The following is a 17,046-nucleotide window of genomic DNA, read 5'->3' as shown; positions in this document are numbered from 1 at the left end:
ATGATAAACGAGGTTACCGTAGTCTATGGACGCCTGTGACACTAGGCGTTTTCAGGATTTTAAGTATAAAGTTAACCCCTTGATACGAAGGAAATGATCAGATGGTTAAATAAAAACCTATGGAAGTATTAATAGTGTGTTCTTATCTATCTATCTCTCTCTCTAATAAATATATAAATTTGATTTGATTTTATATTTTTTATAACACAGAAGGCAAACGAGCATGCGTCTCACCTCACGATAAGTGACTACCGCCACCCATGATTACCTGTAACACCAGAAGAATTGCAGGTATACTTGCTGTCTTTAAAAAAAATACTATATTATTTTTTGAAGGTTACAGTGTCGTATCGGTTCGGTAATACTGCTGCTGGAAGTTGATTACGAAGCATGGTTGTACACGGAAGAAAGTGTCTTGAAAAATGCACGATGTTAGACTACCACTCGTGCAGATAGTAGGGAAGGAACTTTAGTTTGTGGCTGGTTGTAAGATTGTGAAATGCAGCACCAGGTATCAATCCGAAAAATTCCTCAGAACACTCTTTATAATATATTTGATAAAAAATACATAGAGATGCAACGTCTCTACGTAGTTTCAGCGTGTCCAGTCGAATAGTAAGGCGCTGATTATTAATAAATCAAGTCGCTCGATTTTGAATGCGGTCCAATAAAAGAATCTTGTATTGTGGCGCTCTAGGCCAGATTTGAGAACAGCATTCCATATTCTCTATCAATCGGCACAACTCAATTTAGGTTTATACTCGTGTTAGTCCCGTATTTCCTAACAATTGCAGTAATCATTTTTTTCTTCGGAGCGTAATCTGATATTTTTTATGCAACTTAGAATAGCAAACAAGCTGACAGACCACCTGAAGGTAGCCGTCGCCTATAGACATAACAGTGGACATAACAGAGTATACTGTTTCGCCCTTAGATTTAGCCCCCATGCGTTGCCATTCCTGAGGACTCGGGTGTTATTCCTCTGTACCCTGTAAATTCACTGCCATATCCCACCCTTCAAACCGAAACACAGCCATGCAAACACAGCTGTTTCACGGTAGAAACACGAATGGGACAGAGGTGCTCAAGCAAACGAGTTTTGTACAGTCTTCCTCTGGTGATGGTAATAGAATGGCTCCTGTTGTGTTGTTTAAATACCGAAGTGAGTTGGGCATTATAAGAAATTCCTGTGCTCTCTATGCATTATTATAATAGTATCATCAAGTCGGTTTAATAATGAAAACAGAAAATGGTCATAAGTACTCGTAAATTCAGCATGATACATTCATTGTGTTTCGGCTCGTTTGATTTATCTCGACAAAAACTGAGTGTGGTGCCCAGATTTTTTTTTTATACAACTTAGAATGGCAAACAAGCTGACGGTCCCCCTGATGAAAAGTGGTAACCGTCGCCTATAGACATGAGCAGTACCATGGACATTACAGAGTATACTGTTTCGCCCATGATACCCCCCATGTGTTGCCATTCCTGAGGACTCGGGTGTTATTCCTCTGTACCCCGTAAATTCACGCCATATCCCACCCTTCAAACCGAATGATGATGAAACTCAAATGCTGAAAAGCTTGTGTATTTTCTTAAATATTTTAATTCACTCCATCACAGCTAACATTGTCTTTATCCGTACATATTTGGAAAGACATAGATTTAGTTCAACTGGCGTGCTAAGTATAGGATTACGCGGCGGACTTAATGTGCTCCACTGTCAATCATAAGGTAATCTTGTTATCAAATTGTTTGCGAAATGTACACAAATTGTTTACGAAACGAAATTCCGCAATATGGTAATAGATTATGTGAATAAGTAAAATTAAAACACTATAACTATGTATTAAACCTAATTAATAATCTTACTACACGATGTTCTAAGAACATAAAAATTGTTAAATTTGGCTATTGCATTCTTTCGTCACCACAAAAGTAACTTTTCACATTATATAGATACAAATTCATCTATATTGATATCTCTGTCATCATCATCATCATATCGGGTATTTAACTGTCCAGTGCTTAACATAAGCTGGGAAGGCTTATGTTCAGCAGTGGACAGTTTGAGAGGTTTTGGCAGTAGTTGCCACGCTTAGCAGGCAGATTGACAATGGCAGTTAGGCTTTGGAGATGTTTTAATAGAGACGCTGCTGTCCATCGCTCGCCTTCCCTTAGACATGACAATTATGACAGACACCCATGGAAAAGAAAGAGGTGGCCTTTTCTATGCCAGGACCACACGGCAATCTCTGTATCGTCTATTAATCTTACTGTCATACGGCTTTCTTCATCATGCATCAATGAGATCTTTAGGCTGTATTTTTTACTTTTAATGTCTGAAAGTTTTATGGTAAGCCCACCTCTGTAAATGGTTTAATTTAATAAGACATCAGTACGATATGATAGGAGAAGAAGATTCCAGATTAATTAGCTCATTGTGGCCAATTTATAGGGAAATAACCAAAACAGTTTCCAAAGTAGCTCGCGTGGAGGTCGACGTGACAGGGCACTAGCAATGGGATTGGAAATATTAGTCTTAATAGATTCCTTATGCAAAATATATTTAATGTTTGATGGGTGAATGAGATCAGGCAACGAAATTAATAAAAAATTTCATATCATAAGAATAACTGCAGAACTTACTGTCATTGAGATCATAAGCTTAATTGCTTACATAAAAAAAAGAATTAAAAATAACATGTATTTATATGGACGCAAATATTTAAGAGGGAGCTTGACGTTGGGCTACTGGATGGTTGAGAGAACATTTTTCAGTGTAACAAAGCGAATATTGGAGAGCCTCCACAAAGGGCACCCGACGGCGGAACGAGGGTAGTGATGGGCTACTTGTCGATATTAAATATAATTGTCTAAACAGCTCTATAAATTTGAAATTAATATAGCATTTTTTGTAACAAATTATATATTTTTGATATATACTACGTGAATAAAAATGAGAAAAAATGTGTCCTCCTCACCCCTACTTAATTTATCCGATAGAGTTTATAACAGACCTGCTTTTTTAAGTTTACTATTTGTTTTATACATTCTTCAATGAAATTAATAAAAATAAAGATGTAAACAATTTCGTTGATAAAGTGTTATTTCTTACATCTATGATTTGAATAATTAGTTCTAAATTTAAAAGTGTTTTTTTATGCGAAAATTACCAAATATCTGTGCTAATTCTGATCAGATTTATCGATTATTTAGAAAGGGTTTGTTAAGACTGGATTTAGAAAATGACTCGGATGTTCTTAGTTCATGGATCCAATCATTCGTTGTCTAATATAACAAAATATCTTAATTGGAGTTTATTTCAGGCAATTAATGTTATTGTGTGACTCTTAACACTAATAATTAACAATTTTATTTCACAAAAAAAATTTTAATCGTGATAAAATGTATAGAGTTAGGACTAACATGGTAAATCCTATCGAATATAAAAAAAAAATATTAAGAGTATCGATTTTTAATATATTTTTGGATCATCAGATATTACTTAACATGTACAAAAAAAAATACAGTTTTACTGATACATTAAGAATCTATTTTTTTATTGAAGTTTCTTATAAATAATTTTAGTAGCTGCATGTAATCGACTGATTATCGACAATCGATATCAGCCAAGTGCAACCCTACCGACTGACTCAGCTTCCTACCAAGTGCCTCATAGTTACATACGTAGGTGTAATTGTTTGAGTGTACATTTTTCTTTGAGGTTACTCTCTATTAAACGCTCAAACTTAAATAGGTCGAAATGGTCGCCTCCACAAAAGTACAAGATCAAAGGCAGCGTTGATTGTTCCTCAAATTATTATGAATTTCATACACGGCCAAGTCAAAGGAGTTATACCATGTACACGTGGAAAGTGGTTACGTTGTTATGGCTTTGTTAAATGCTAAATTGTCTAGAATTTGAACTGGCTTCAAAATTATAGAAGGTTCTCGACTGTATTTTCGTGAGAGCTACAAAAGGTTAAGGTTCTACTTTCTCTGTATTCTTTATTATTTTTTTTTATTGTGTATTAAGTAATATTCAAATTAGTTTATAATTCTTTTTGTATCTAAAATAGAAATATTATATAATAACATTATGCAATAATTTAAATGATGAGTGAATAATCATGAATGGGACTGATTATCCCTGGTGCGCAGAGTACGTGCCAGCGCCAACAGCATCCTGAGTATGATGGCAAGCAGGCTGGACTGTGTGTACGTTAATCACTGCTGCGCAATTTCCAACGGAATTGTGCAGCGGTGATATATATTCTGTATACTGCTTAATATATTCTATGTGTGTATGTGTGTGTATGTGTATTGTGTATGTAAATTTACTAACATTAGTTTTAAGAATATTGTTACTAATAAATATTTAATGGACCAAAAAGTCTGAAATAAAAATTATTATTATTATTATTTTATTTGTGATTCTAATAAGTATAATGGTTTTATATATGTATTATAGATTATATTAAAAGAATTAATTTAATGGAAAAATTAAAAAATAAACTAATTTAATTATTAATTTCAACTTATATATTGTAATTTACAGTCAATAGTATTGGTTACATATTAATTTTAAGATATTTGAACTTGGTTTCTGCCTACCTACCTATTAATGGAAGATAGGCGTGACGAATATATGTCTGTATGTATGAACTTGTTTTTCTTTACGTAGTAAATAAAGCCATGTCGTGATTACAAATTGACCTATTTTGACTATAATTTTATCAATTTGTAGCGCAACTAAATTCCAATTGTAAAATTTGTTAGGTTTTAAGTGCCCATAATAAACTGCTCGGAATCAAAATCTGTAAACATATATTTAAGTAAATAATTAATACATTTATTATTTATTGAATAATTGTAATTATTTATTATTAGCTTTTATCCATGACTTCGTCTGCGTAACTGAGATATGTTTATTGACCAGGTTAGAAGGAGTCTATATCCTTCCACATCTCATATAGTACCTACGCTTATTCCAGATTTCATAATGTTCCATTAAGGCTCTATAAGGTAACAAACAAACTCACATTCACATTAAAAACATTAAGCAAGAATTGCTTGTGACTCGCTCTGGTTTTGCATGTAAAAGTACAAGTACTTTTTTTTTTGTGCAACTTAGAATGACAAACAAGCTGACGGCCCACCTGATGGAAAGTAGTAACCGTCGCCTATAGACATGAGCAGTACAATGGACATAACAGAGTATACTGTTTCGCTTATGATATCCCTCATGCATTGCCATTCTTGAGGACTCAGGTGTTATTCTTCTTTCCCTGTAAATTCACTGTCATATCCCACGTTTCAAACCCAAACGCAGCCATGTAAGTAAAACTGCTTCACGGTTGAAACACGAATGGGACAGAGGTACCCAAGCAATCGACTTTTGTACAAAGTCTTCTCTGTATCCCTCGTATATGGATAGACATTTCGTCACGGCTTAGGCTTCTACTTCTTTCAATAAAAATAAATTGTCTATTACTGAGTAATTAATATAACGTGTTTATTTATCTTAAATCTTTTGTTTCTTGTTTGTGTGTCTATTGAACAGTCGTTTATATACACACCAAACTAATAAAGTCCAAGTTTCTCACAATAAAACACCCATAATCTTTTCTAAGACGCTCACAACGTGCTTACCCCATAGTAAATATTTACACAAACGTCATGTGTTTGCAGTGATCTACTGGATTATGGGGTAAGGTGGTTTTGATCTAAACTTACATGGTTTATGACTAGAACACGGATGATGGAAAGTATACATGGAATTATCATAAATATGGTGGTGGGGTTAGACCACGCGAACGATATTTTACTTCATTCTCTTACAGTGGGTCACTTGTTTAATATAAAAGAAAAATTGCTATACACTTTTGGAATGAACTCCCTGTCGAGGTTTTTCCAAGAGACTACAGGATAGGGTTCTTCAAAAGTGGAGTAAAGAGGTTTCTTCAGGGTCGGCAATGCACTCGTAATACCCCTGATATTGCAGGCGTTCATAGGCTACGGTAACCGCTTACTATAAGGTGGGCCGTATGTTTGTTGGTATAATAAAAACACACATATACTACAGTTATTTATTAATTCTTTACATGCTGTTATTTTTTTTTTACTTCGACACCCCTAGTGTTTGCAGGCGCCCATAGGTTACAGTGACAGTTTTCTTTCAGACGAGCTATTTTTTTATGAATAATAATGGAATACTAATCCCGCCTGCGCTATCGGTATACGCTGGCGAGGCACCAGCGAAAGATGATAGGTGAGTTGAATAGGAAAGTCAGTTAGCTTATCTTAATGAATATACCTGGAATTTAGCATGATAGTTTCCAGAGGGGACCACGTGAAGATCGACCAGACAGGGTATATTATTAGCAACTACCAATCCCATTGGATTGGTAGTCCGCATTACTAACAATCCCTCCCCCTATCCAACGAGCTGTATGCTTGTCACCTTTGTGGCATAAAAAAAATATTCGCTACGCTGGGACACTTGCTTCAAGGTTTTACTGAGCCTGGATAATAAATCCAACTAGTTAACTGGGGGAAAAGGGATTGTTAGTAATGGAGACTGAGAATCCCATTGCTAGCAATATACCCAACCAGGTCGACCTCCTCGCGGTTCCCCCTGGAAACTATCATGGTTAATTTCTGAATGAAATTCATCATGATGGGCTAACTGGCCTGTTTTAATTCTCATCTATCACCCTTCACTGGTGCTCCGCCAGCGTATCCCGTTAACGCAGGCGGGGTTACCATTCCATTTTCACCCATAAAAAAAAATCAGTGATACTGACTTCCACAAAATAACATCTAGTTTAGTAAAATATTTGATCTATGCTCGTCATTTTTTCTTCTGTAATCTTTTTATTATGAAGAGTATCTATCTACATAGATAGATAGATATATAATTTATTTACATTACTTACGTATTTTATATATCTCACTTTATATATATAAAGTGAGATATATAAAATACATAAAGTCAAGTATAATTTTTACTTTTGTACGTGTGCCATAACAATACAAAATGGTCACAACTCAGTTTATTGCTGCGCCCTTAAAAGAGCAAAACACTGATATTCTTTTGTGGCCAAAAGGAATAAGGTGACAATAAAATAATACTACCAGATTATCTATACAGTAAACAGCAATATCTAGCAGACAATCAGAGGGAGACGTCGTCAAAAGTCGATTGTTTGGGTACCTCTGTCCCATTCGTGTTTCAACCGTGAAGCAGTTGTGTTTGCATGGCTGTGTTTCGGTTTGAAGGGTGGGATATGGCGTGAATTTACTGGGTACAGAGGAATAACACCCGAGTCCTCAGGAATGGCAACGCATGGGTGGGGGGGTATCATGGGCGAAGCATATACATGTCATCATGTGTCCATGGTACTGCTCGTGTCTATAAGCGACGGTTACCACTTTCCATCAGGTGGGCCGTCAGCTTGTTTGCCATTCGTATGCCAGTTGTATAAAAAAAAAAAAAGAAAAAGACAAATGGAATATAGAGGTAACTTGCTGGAATATTTAACTTTTGCCTCTGAAATAAGATTTTTTTTTAATTAATTTTGAAGCTAGATACACATACATCTGTTTATAATAGGTATATTAATTGTTCATTGCTATCAAACTAGAATCTGTATTTACAAACAACTTTAATTCCTCATAAAATGCTTGTGCATACGATTTTATATCATAACCAATAACCGTATAGACATTTATAAGAGAGTATTATCCGTCAATAGCCCATCTGTCGTGTCTACTGAACCCCTTGCACCACAATGGTTTAGGGATCATATCTAATGGATTTTAGTTCAATTCTGAACCTTAGGTGGGAAGATATAAGGGTATAAATAGTGCACTTATATGTATAGTAATGTTTGATAAGGTTTTAGTAAAATGTACGGGTGCGAGCCTAGACTCGTGGGTGGTCATTACAAACAGTTATGACACCCGTTGCGGTACTAAAATGTAGCATAGTTTTTTTTTTGATGGGTGAAAATGGTATGGTAGCCACGCCTGTGCTAACGGGATACGCTGGCGGAGCACCAGTGAAGGGTGATAGATGAGCATGAAAACAGGCCAGTTAGCCCATCATGATGAATTCATTAGAAATTAACCATGATAGTTTCCAGGGAGAACCGCGAGGAGGTCGATCTGGTTGGGTATATTGCTAGCAATGGGATTCTCAGTCTCCATTACTAACAATCCCTTTCATTGCTAGCAATATACCCAACCAGGTCGACCTCCTCGCGGTTCCCTCTGGAAACTATCATGGTTAATTCCTGATGAATTCATCGTGATGGGCTAACTGGCCTGTTTTCATTCTCATCTATCACCCTTCACTGGTGCTCCGTCAGCGTATCCCGTTAATGCAGGCGGAGTTACCATACCATTTTCACCCATAAAAAAAAACCCCAATTGGGGGAAGCCTATGTTCAGCAGTGGATAATTACGGTTGATATGGCTGAATAATAATCCATTCCTCTCAACGCATATCGATTTAATAACTATTTATTGCACCTATTCTATATTTCCAAAGATTTCAAATACTTTTTTGACATTAAAATCTACATTTTGAGTGTTATTATAGCTTAATGAGATTTTTATTCCATAATAATCATTTTAGTTTACCATCAAAGCACTTCATAAATAACCAATTAGAAGTACAAAAAAGTTAATTAGAAAAAAAAAAGCTTCGAAAAAATAAATTATCTAATTCTGATACATACATATTGACGGCATTTTTTATTAGTTAAATGATTGCAGCATTTTAGTGAGCCCTAAACGTTAACTAGGAATTGAATTCAGCTTGATCCGATTGATTAAACACTTGCGCATAACAAGTGACACTGTAATAGGATTACGCGCTTTATTGAAACGACCATAGACACGGGTGGAAGAGTTTTTAATTCCCTATGACGTGATAGATTTGATTTCAAAACGTTTGTTAAATTTCGTTCAACGTAACCTAAGAATTATTAAAAATATTAATTGAAAAATCGATTATCTGCATCTATCTATCTACTAGTGTAGATTTCGGAAATCTATTTTTATAAATTAAAATTTAATAGGCCAGCAAATAAGAACAGGTACTAGCGGTGGGGTAATGAATAGCAATATCTATATATTTTAGTTACATTACTGGCCCAATAACGAATATGTTAAAAGTCTGTTATTTAAAACATAATAATGGATAACGGACATTTAACAAATTCGAAAATAGATGTCCGAACTATATGGGCGATATCGAATTCGGTAATGATAATACGGTATCTACCATAAAGTTAGTTGCATGCTCATTTGCCCCTTGTCTTGTAAAAAAAGAACTGCGCCCATATATGAAATTGAAATTTTGATTTAAGAAACAGTTGCTGCAGAATGTAACCTATATTTTTTTTTATTGTTAGGGAGGCAAAGGAACAGACGGTCCTAAAGAAAAGCGGCTACCGTCGTTCATAAACATTTGCAACACGAGAGATGTTGCTTGTGCATTGCCGGCCTTTATTTACTTTATTATCTACCCACATAATAATAAACAGATAGATACTCTTTATTGTTACCTCCAAAAGGTTACAATAGTCAACTTATTATACATACAAAAAACTATAAAATATGTTCATATTGACAAAATAACAAAGTAAATATTTATGTGGTAGTCTAAAAATTTGGCAGTACATCAATATTTATCAGGTAAACATAGCTAAACAGATTTCAAGTAAACTTTATAATCAAACTAGTGATCTGGTATGGCTTTGCACGGGTAGATAGAATTTTCAAATAATGTATAGCCTATGTTTCTCACTGATTATGTAACTTTTAAGTTTTTCCATTACAAACAGACAATCAAATCTTTCCTCTTTATAATATTAACGTAAAAAAAAAAATTGTGTACCTATTTTTTATTAAATTTATTAAGGTAGACCTATGCGCAGCGACATACTGATTACCCTATTTGAGTTTCCAGTCGTGAGCATATATTTTTTTATTACTGTATAGAGTTATATTAAAAATTTGTAGAATGTCAAACTTTACGCCCGTATTTACACAGATAATAAAACTCGATAATCCCACTGTATTCTGTGGCATCACGCCCTAACCATTTGTGGGGTGAGTACGGGAACTAAATGCTTGCATATTCTGTTGTCAAATAAAATCATAAATTATGGTATTAAGAGATATTTGGCGCCATTATTAGAATTTGTTGTCTATGAATGATGATGCTTCCGTTTAGCGACATGTGGTCAAACGATTGATTTTATTTTCCTAATACTGGGCTTACTTAATATAAATATTTATAACAGTAAGGAATATCTACTGATTTCTTAAAGGTTGATTATCGAGCCTGTGTTGCTTAATAAAAATTTTATAATGTTGACATTGTTTGGACAATGTTAAAAATGATATTTCTAATTTTAAAAGTTGTTTTGTAATATGATGATGATGGTGAGTCTTAACCGTTTTTGATTGCGACCACTTTGACTTTTCTATTATTAATTAATATTAATTGACAGCATAGTAGGTATGCAATAGATGGATGGAGTGGCGACCTGAAATGCATTGCAGGGAGTGAGTGGATGCAAGTGGCTCAGGACCGTTCCTTATGGCTGTCTATAGGGGAGGCTTATGAGTGGACGGATAATGGCTAGAATTATGACGATAATGATAGTGGACATGCAAGTATATTATCGTTATTGTAATTATAATATATTGTTGCTGATGGTCGAGCTTTTATTTCGTCTCTCTTTGCATCCAGTTGAGAAAGATGTGACATTGCAAAATTATTAATTTTTGATTTTGTTAGAGCTATTCCATGTTACCATCCAAGTTACCCCATTCTAGCCGATTTTAAGTCTGTTGCTTTATTTTTTTTATGCAACTTAGAATGGCAAACATGCTGACGGCCGACCTGATGGAAAGTGTTAACCGTCGCCAATAGACATGATCAGTACTATAGACATAATATTGTATACTGTTTCGCCCACGACATCCCCCATGCTGGGTTATGGGATAATATTTGAATTAATACGCGATCAATATTTCAATAGATCTATTATTATCAAGGAAGTTAGTGGCCGTTATCGTCATTCACACAGTGACCATCATGGATTTAGTATCGTCATTGTAAACCATAAATCATGAGATATAAGTTGTAGTTTTTCTAGTTTTAGGAAGGACGTTCGATGGCCCGATATACTAGTTAAATATTTAGTTTGTTCGGGCAGAAACTACGTATTGTAATATTGGTATGATAGTAAAATATGAAGGTATGAGTATATATGGCTCTACATTCTTAAAGAATATTGTATAATAAATGACCGCGTTCTATCATAGTGTTTCTACCGTGAAGCAGTTGTGTTTGCATGGCTGTGTTTCGGTTTAAAAGGTGGGATATGGCGTGAATTTACAGGGTACAGAGGAATAACATCTGAGTCCTCAGGAATGGCAACGCATGGGGGGTATCATGGGCGAAACAGTATACTCTGTTATGTCCACGGCACTGTTCATGTCTATAGGCGACGGTTACCACTTTCCATCAGGTAGGCCGTCAGTTTGTTTGCCATTCTAAGTTGTATAAAAAAAAATAGAGGTATAGTTATTTGGAATTTAAAAAAATACGTTAATTTCATTACTCATTGACAAGACATAGTATTAATTTTCTGGATATCATTTCTGGATGATAAACTATAGCTATTATATATAAGTGTGACATTTTTTTATTTATTTGTATGTGATTATTTTATGTTTTTAATTTTATTGTAAATAATTTTATTGTCATATAAATGTATACAATCCACGCGATAAATTATTAATTTATTATTATTATTAATTATTGTTTTTACATAATAATGATCAGTACAGATTAAATTTCAAATATCGAGTGTACTTAGAAAAAATTATATTCAGAACGCATTTTCCATTAATTTTTGCACACCTATGTGTAAAATGAGGCATAACCTGTATTTCTTGTAAGTACAGAATTTGATTAATTTATTGATTTTTCGACTTATTTTTTAGTTAGAAGATGATAGTAATCGAAGAGAATGTAGGTATATACCACCCTGGTGTATACCTACATTCAAATAAATAAAATTAAAATACGATACGGCCCACTTGAATTAAACAATAGAATTAAATAACAAAACAGTGCAGCGTTTACACACTTGACCATCTGTGATTTTGTACGTGCTCAGTTAGATTTCGAACTGCAATCCTAAACGTAGAAAAGATTAGGTTTTTTTTGCAGTTTGTAATGGCAAACGAGTTAATAAGGCCATTTACCTAATGTAAAGTTATTATCGCCGCCAATAGACAATGGTGGATTTACTATCAAGCACAGAGTATATATTCACAACTAGCAAGCTGAATAGGCTGGAGCCTAAGGCGGTAAGCACCAGAACAAAAAAAAAGTTTTTTTTTTTTTAATTAAATTGTAAAGTTTCAACTTAGATTATTATTATAGACTGTGAACTCGACTGATACCTTCTGGTTAAAGCCAAATAAATTAAGAAAAAAGGTTGTGAACTAGAATATTGTATTGGTCCTATGTATTAGTTGAAGCTCACTAGGTAGTCTTCCAAAAGGGCACCAAAATCTAAAAGTCTTCTGGCGGCAAATGTTAAATTCGCTGTAACTCTCAGCGGATAAAATACTTGGGACTCTATCTAATAAGTTAAAGAGAAAGTAGGCACATATTTATTGTTGCTTATAAATAGATTTATGTGGATTAGTCGTGAAATTGTCCAAACAGTCCTTATACATGGACTTAAGTTTCACACAAACTAAAGCGTCCAAACCGCAAACAGGATAGCAATCGAATTAAATGCTATAATTTTGGTTGTAACGGTAAAATGCTTTAAAATTTCGTATACATCCCTTAAATTATATATATTGCAAAAAATACGCATTTGATCCCTGCAGACGAGAATTAAACGTTTTGGTTCATACGAGTAGACATCGAATGTGACCTACATTATGCGTCTTAAATCGAAAATTGTTTTATTGAATTCTACTAAAATTTCAACACTAAAAGTATAAAATTTTAAAATCTTTATCAGAGGGAGACTTTGTACAAAAGTCGCTTGCTTGAGTACCTCTGTCCCATTCGTGTTTCAACCGTAAAGCAGTTGTATCTGCATGGCTGTGTTTCAGTTTGAAGGGTGGGATATGGCGTGAATTTACAAGGTACAGAGGAATAACACCGGAATAACAATCCTCAGGAATGGCAACGTATGGGGGGTATCATGGGCGAAACAGTATACTCTGTTATGTCCATGGTACTGCTCACATGAGCATAGGCGACGGTTACCAATTTCCGACAGGTGAGCCGTCAGCTTGTTTGCCATTTTAAGTAGCATCAAAAAATTTAGAAGGGTAAGTCTTTTATGATAAAACTGTCGTAAAATCCAGTACAGTAGTTAAGTAAATACCTAGTTATTGCTACATATAAAAGTTATTAAATTAAATTATTATATTACGCCCATGATTAAAATAATCTTGTTTACAAATTTTCTCTCCAAATGCAAGTTTATTATTTCACTAGTGAAGTAGTACTAAAGGTACTAGTAGGTAGGAAAGTCCCTGCCGCCCTCTGCGATATGACGTTACCACTCTTCGAATACGCGTCATCACCCACATTCTAATCTTAGATTATGTAGTACGTTGTACTAAGTCTGTGATTTTAATGGATGTCTCTTGTCTAATCAATGCTACACTTGCCGCTGATGTCAAGTATACCAATACAATATTTAATTTTTTTGTTCATTGGTGACACTATCACTCGAGTAGTAATATTATTACTGTTAAATTTAAATTACACATTAATCCGATGCTATACTGACGCAGGTATTTGAGTGTTTAGGGCTTCGTACCAAAAAGATATAAAGAAACCCTATGATCTAACTTTATCCGTCCGTCAATCAGATCGCTATATACATATTTTTTTAGATTTGAAATTCGCAATGGCAATAATTGAAAAAATATATTTTTTTGTAGATATAGTCATGATTGTGGTTGATAAAAGAATGCGAAGATTACATTCTTCGTAAACAGTTTCTGGAACATCATCTACATGCACGCGCTCGCGTGAGCGTGACATTGACGTTTTTGACATGACGTTTGACATGGAGTTTCCGTGAGAAAAAAAAAAAAGGCGGGAAACTCGAATAAGAACAAGCGGGTTTTTTAAATTTTTTTTATTAATTTATTAAAACTATCTCTATCAATTCTTATTATTGAATAAAATATTATATTTTCACTAAATTCAGCGACAGTAATATAATTAGCATTCATGGGGAAGCGCAGTTGTAGAAAAAGGAAAAAAAAAGATGACGATTCAGGTGATGTAGACTATGAACCTTGTAATGACAAGGATATATATTCGGAAGATACTTCTACTGACTCAGAATCTGAAATTGATAAGGCCGATAAGTATAAACCTTACTACGTCACAGATTATATTAGAAGATATCCCGAGGAATCCCCTGGGACAGAATTTGTTGTCTTTGTAGAATCCTCAGATAGTCAGAAAACCATTGGATCCAGAGACTTGCTCTCACTCTCCTCCTGTTTAAAACGATTTAATAAAGGGGTAACTTATCTTAGATCTATAAATAAATTCAAAATCGGAGTATACTTTCAAAAGCCAGACTTAGCCAATGCTTTTTTAAATAATAAAACTTTTTTAAATGACTACCATTTTAAGGCCAGTATTCCTGCTTCTTCAACAGAAGTTACAGGCGTTATTAGAAATGTACCTACAAATATATCTAATAAAAAAATATATACTATGATATCGAGTTCTAAGAAAATTATTGCTATTAAAAGAATTTTAAGAAAAAATACCTTGACTCATGGATATGTGTTACAGCCAACTCTAACCGTGACAATTACTTTTGCTGCATCTGTATTACCTGAATATCTGGATATTGGAGGTTGGCGCCACAATGTCACTCCATATATACCACCAGTTAAACAATGCTACCGGTGCTTGAGGTATGGACATTTAGCTAAATTCTGTAAGAATTCTGAGCGTTGCAGCATCTGCAAAGGTGAGCATAATTATAAAACTTGTACAACTGGAATGGAAAACGCTATTTGTGTACACTGCAATGGAAATCACACAAGTGTATCACCGCAATGCCCTGTTAAACAAAAGAAAATTGCTGAAAATAGATCTAAATTCAGACCTGCTTCTTTTGGAGATATACTTAGTACTGAAATATTTCCTAAACTGGGTAACAAACCTAAAAAAAATGTAGACCTAATTTCAATTCTAAATTCTGATAACAAGAGTTTATCACTTTTAATAGAAAGCATAATCAAACTTATTTCACTACATAACACAAAGAACACATCTATTAACACTAAAAGTGTTTTGAATGTGTTATATGATACTTTTGGTAATAGACCTATTTCACAAAATTCAATCGAGACCAATTAACTATCATACAGTGGAACGCTCAGAGCCTACTGAGCAATCGACATATTTTTACACAATTTTTAAATGAACATCATATTCACATTGCTCTCATCTCAGAAACTTGGCTAAAACCACATTACAAATTAAAAATTAAAGATTATTGTATAGAACGAAATGATTGTGGTAATAACCACAATGGAGTAGCGATTATTATACATAATAGTATTAGATATAAAAAACTTCACTCTTTTTTCGACAATTCTTTGCAAACTATAGCTATTAGTATTGAAGTTAATAATTCTTGGTATTCAGTTGCCAGTATTTACTGTCCTACCAATAGTACACCTAGTTTTACTAAAGCCAAATTTAAGTTCTTTTTGGAGTCTCTTCCTAAACCCACTATCATATCTGGAGATTTAAATGCACATCATACTATGTGGGGTTGTACCTCCACTAATACAAGAGGTAAAGACATTCTTGATTGTTTAGATGAATGTAATTTGGTACTATTAAATGATAAGCAAGTTACTACTGTTGGCTCTCATATTTGGAGACCCAATGGCCTTGATTTAACTATGGCATCCCCATCCATATCATTAAAATGCGAGTGGTCGGTTCATGATGATCCGTTAGGAAGTTATCACCTGCCGACTTTTACTAAAATAAACACTCCGTCAGGTGAACAACATGCTCCTATAGATGAAGTTAATAAACTTTTGTTAAATCGTATAAACCTACGTCTCGTTAATTGGGATCTTTATTCTGAAACTGTTAATCAATTACTTTTGGATTTCGAGTATGATGTCAATGAACCCTTAAACAATTACAATAGGTTCTGTAAAATTATTTTGACAGCTGTGGAACGTTCCGTTCCACGTAGGAACTTATCAAATAGCGGTGCAAATACTTCAAAGAGGCACAAACATATTGCAGTACCTTGGTGGAATAACAGGTGTGCGACAGCTGTCAATGATAGTAAAGCGGCTTACCTTAGGTTTAAACAAAATCCAACTCTCGATAATTACATAAATTTTAAAAGAGTTCAAGCTGTTAAAAAGTTAGTAATTAAGCAAGTAAGACAACAGGGGTGGCAGGAATTTTGTTCCAAATTTAATAGATTAACACCAATTTCCACTGTTTGGCAAAATATGAGAAAACTAAATTCAAAACATCGTCAAAATCATTTTAAAGATATATCATGGGTCAATGATTTTTTACGCAAATATACTCCTGATTTTGTACACTCACCTTTTGATGACAAACAGTTTAATTCTGTTAATTCATGCCCAAAATTTCTCACTGACCCATTCTCAATTGATGAAATATCCAGTGCAGTAAAATCTAGAAAAGATACAGCTAGTGGCCTTGATCGCTTAACATACAATATGTTTCGATTGCTGAATAAAATAAACCTTACTAAACTCTTACAAATTTTTAACGATTTATGGAAGGACTGTATTATCCCACCAGAATGGAAAATGGATTGTTTGATTCCAGTAATTAAACCCGGTAAAGATCCTACAAATTTCGACTCCTATAGACCTATAACATTGACGTCCTGTGCAGGCAAATTATTCGAACAATTAATTAAACAGCGTTTAGAGTTCTTT

This window comes from Galleria mellonella, unplaced genomic scaffold, assembly GCF_026898425.1.
Source record: "Galleria mellonella isolate WM207_F2 unplaced genomic scaffold, CSIRO_AGI_GalMel_v1 utg63, whole genome shotgun sequence".
NCBI classification, from domain to species: Eukaryota; Metazoa; Arthropoda; class Insecta; order Lepidoptera; family Pyralidae; genus Galleria; species Galleria mellonella.
The sequence above is the reverse complement of the archived record's forward strand: the minus strand, read 5'-3'. Positions refer to the sequence as shown.